Genomic DNA, 4,588 nt, shown 5'->3' on the forward strand with positions numbered 1-4,588 from the left:
AATTTAACAATACACACTAATATACAGCAATATTTACCTTTGTATATTTTTACAAAAACATTTCAATATATGACAAATTTGCACGGATGCTTCAAGGATTGTTTTTAAGCGCAAATAAAATAATGTCTAAATCCACAGAAATACATATAAATATCAATTTTAAATATCTATCTATTCACAATGTTGATATAATGAATAGTTCACCAAAAAAAATAACATTTTGTCTTAATTTACTCACCCAATATATCACTCTATACTTTTTTATTTTCTTTTATTAAACAAAAAGTGGATGGCAATTAATTTATACTCTACCACAAAGGGAAAAAAGCATCATAAAAGTATACGATATGACTTTTAAGCTATATTCCGAGTCTTAAAAGAGGTATTTGATAGCTTTATATGATGATTAGATTAAAATTATTCACTGATATTTTTAATTTGCTGTGCATTCACTGTTTTATGTCTAGACCTGTTTCTTCTCAAAAGATCTGAAGGGAAATGCATAGGACATGGACGATTTTGAGACATGGATTAGTTTGTGCATCTTTCATGCTGTTCGTTGTACTGTTGACTCTCACTCTGTCTGAATGATGGATGTCTTCAGCAGGGAAGCAAGCAGCGCACATATCAGTTCATCAGAATGACACCAGCCAGTAGCATCCAATACTTTTTGTAATGCATGATGTTATTCGATCAATTATTGAAAGGGTGTCAGGGCTGATGGAATCTCATAACTGGTTTCTCATAAACACGGCCTGTTTCGTATGATGCGGCTCAGTGCCTGATTTGATCAAGGGTTAACAAGAATTCCCATAATATTTTTATAGAAAATGAGATCCAGACTGAAACTTTCTGAAAATCGATTCCCCATCTGTCTTGCTTTAGGCAGAGAAAATCCTCCTGAACTCAGAAGCCTTTTTTTTTTTTCTGAGTCTGTGAGCAGCATAGATCTGGAAAATGCTGTTTTAATAGATGTTGATTTTCCTATAAGCATGTAATTTAATAGTAATGCATGTGATACTATAGAATAGTATTGCGAGGGCTGATGCTGTGGGATGAGATGCACGAGTAAAATGAGGTTCAGTACCTCCTGTTTCAGCCAGGGCCTTTTCACCTCTGCATGAGACTGATATAGTCATATTCCTCCACTTGACCGCACATCTCATTGCTTCAGGAAATCAGTTCATTTGAAACTTTCATCTGCAAGCAGAGAGATTGCTGAATCAGAGCTCACCCATGAGAACGTCCCAGAGTTACCTCATCCTTTTCTCTTTTACTGTAAGGAAGGATACCGATGCAATGCAATGAACCTGAACTAAATGTCAAGACTGGATTGATTCTTATGCATGGAGATTATTTATATGATCTAGAGCAATACTGCACTGGCTTTTCTAAATAAACGACAATGATAAAATATGAAGAAATAAAATATGACATTTCATGTGCACTTATTCTTGTTGAGATGAAAAGCAGGTGCCAGATTTGATCTAATGTAAATAATAAAATGCAGCTTAGCATCATGCATTGTTACTGCAGAAAATAAGTGGAGTCATATTTAAAGGAAAGAGAAAATGCTTTTCATATCTTTTGTTGTTTAAGTCAAAGGCTGTAGCTCCAATGAAGCTGTATTTTGCAGCAAATTCATCTGTCCCTTGGTAGAAGCAACCAAAATAGACAGATGTAACATGGACAGGTTGTATGAGATGAATTGTGCCAAACACATACAGTACATTATGCATTCAATTATTGACTGCTGAGAGCATGAAACCATTGAAATTTAAGTCATTTAGAAACCAAATGACATGCAAAACAATTTTTGCATATTGTTTTGCCTATGAAGTTTGTGGTAATATTAATACATTTTGTTTGTTTGCTTTGTACAGAACCATTTTGGGTCGCCACTTGATGTCCAATGTACATTCTGGGTTCTGAAGCAACACCGGTTGAAAATCACTGACCTGTTGCAGTGTGTGTGATACTCAGGGGGAGGCACTGTTGCTTTATGTTCAATTTCACTAAAACAATGCATGCTTATAGATGTTTATGTACAGATCTAATAATGATCATTGAAAAAGAGAACTGTTTTTTTTTATGTATATATTATGCAACCTTTTTTAAACTTTTAAACATGTTTATGATAAAAATCTGGGTGAAAAGTGAAACTAACAGTTAACGTGACCTTTAGAATGTTTTAGTATTTGGTTTGTCTCTTTTGCTTCACTTCAGCTGCATGAACTCCTCAAGTTGATCATGTTTTCCAGTACGATTTAAGATTTCCTAATGAAGATACATAAGATAAAGCAAAAACATCTGACTGTCTGTACAAAGGAGTCATATGCAATGTCATTTTAGTATCATTAAGATACTTGTTTTATTAATATAATAGTCCGTTTTTATAAAAAACATTTTCTGTTTTCATTTTAATTTTAGTTAACATTTTAGAAATTTTGTTGTGCATTATTATTATTATTATTAAGTATGTCAATACAGTTTTTTATTCGGTTTTAGTTTTTTATTTCATCAAATTACCTACTAAATTAAAATGAGAAATTATTTATATATAAATAATTTTATATACTTTTTTATTTTATTTCAGTTAACATTTATTTTAATTTTAAGTACAATTTTTAATGTTTTTATGGTATAGTTTTAGGTTTAGTTAACTAATAACCCTGGTCACATGGTCACATTTGCCTTCTTGATTAGTGACTGTACAGTATGTATGTATATGTGTATATCATTTTTTAAGTAACTTTTCTTTGTTTCAAGTTTTTCTAAATCCTAAAATTCAATACCATGTTTAAATTCTCAGATTCTCAACATGGCCTCAGATTTGAACAGCACTATATATTCAGTTCTGGATAGTCATCGCTGTCATGCATACTCCGTACATTATGTCTAAAATGAAAATGGCACTGTTACTCCATCTTGCAGTCTTAATTTTGAACATTATAAGACTATTGCAGGCTGTTGTGAAGCTTTTTGCACCGCTGTTGTCTTGAGCATCATTTGAGCTCATGACTGTGAGATTGGCTAATTCTTCAGGCCACCAACCACAGCACTGTTGTTTCTCACGTTACGCGTCGAATGGCACAACATATTAACCGCAGTTGATGAGCTTGCCTTGCCACATTGCACGCGCAGACATGCTAAATAAAACCAGAAGATTTAAATACATGTTGTTGTCAAATGAGCAGAAGTCTCAGCGACATTAAACAAAGATATTGTAGATAAATGAAGCCTTTGAAGAGCCACATATGACTCACATGTTACAAGTAATGTGTGGTAAACAAGTTTTTTGGAAAGTACAGTATTTTTACAATAATGATGTAAACAACTTTATATAGCAGGCATATTCAAATGCCAAGAGTCTAACAATGGAAAGTCATTGGGTTCAGTGTGGATGGACCTGAGGCACAGGTGCAGACGTGCACAACAATCTTGGGACTTTTATCTAAAATTATATATAAAATATATTTTTATATCAAATATTTTATTTGATCTGCATTCAGGAATTGACAGGAATAACAGGAATTCCTCTGGTGATTTGTAATAGGCTCAACCGTATTTGGGTTAAGAAATGTATTATGTGTCATGTAGAGAGAGAAGGGTAGAGTACATCTGAAATATAATATAAGCCAATATAATATGATATTATATAATATATATAAGATAATATGCCATTTTTGCTAAAATTTTTTAGACTTCCATCAGCTAATTTTGTTTGGTGAAAAACAAAGGTGGTCTTATGCTCTTGGACTTCGCATTTGCATTTAAGCACACTGGCTTGATGAAAACCTTTGTGCAAAGCAAGTCCATTTTGACTGGGTGGTTATTGTTTAGGTCGCTAATGTTAGCTGTTTTTCAACAATTTGAACAAAAGTTCAAAAATAGGTTTTGAATGAATGCTGAGGTGAGATAGAGAATCAGCGGCTTGTCATGCAGTTTTGTCTTTTGTTAACAAAGCACCAAGGTCTCCGTTTTCTAAAAACCTCTCAGAAATTCTCAGTAACGTGTGTTGAATGTGTTCTGTGCCAACACAATCTCATGGTAATTCATAACTATGTTATGTTTTGGCTAATTCATATGAATTCATACAATGCCATTTGTAAGTTTTTTCTTAAAAACACACAGCTTTTCTCTTCACAAGATGTTAATTGATGGACTGGAGCCATGTGGATTACTTTTGAATTATGTTTTTATCAGCTGTTTGGACTCTCATTCTGACGGCACCCATTCACTGCAGAGGATCCATTGGTGAGCAAGTGATATAATTCTACATTTCTCCAAATCTGTTCTGATAAAGAAACAAACTCATCTACATCTGGGATGACCTAAGGGTGAGAACATTTGACAGTTTTTCTCTGTCGATTTGACACTTTTTCCAATGTAATGTTAATGTCAACGCTGCTATCAAAACACAAACTTGTCTTAACCAAACTGCAATTTTTCTAGTAATGCGTTTATTAAAAGTAAATATCATAAAATCTATAGGTGTGTTCTTTATTGATTATGAAACATATTCAGTGGTAGATGCACAAAAAAGCTAATGAAAATACATATTTATTGCAATTCTTCAACTTTGTAT

This window comes from Sinocyclocheilus anshuiensis, unplaced genomic scaffold, assembly GCF_001515605.1.
Source record: "Sinocyclocheilus anshuiensis isolate Anshui unplaced genomic scaffold, SAMN03320099.WGS_v1.1 scaffold507, whole genome shotgun sequence".
Lineage (NCBI taxonomy): Eukaryota > Metazoa > Chordata > Actinopteri > Cypriniformes > Cyprinidae > Sinocyclocheilus > Sinocyclocheilus anshuiensis.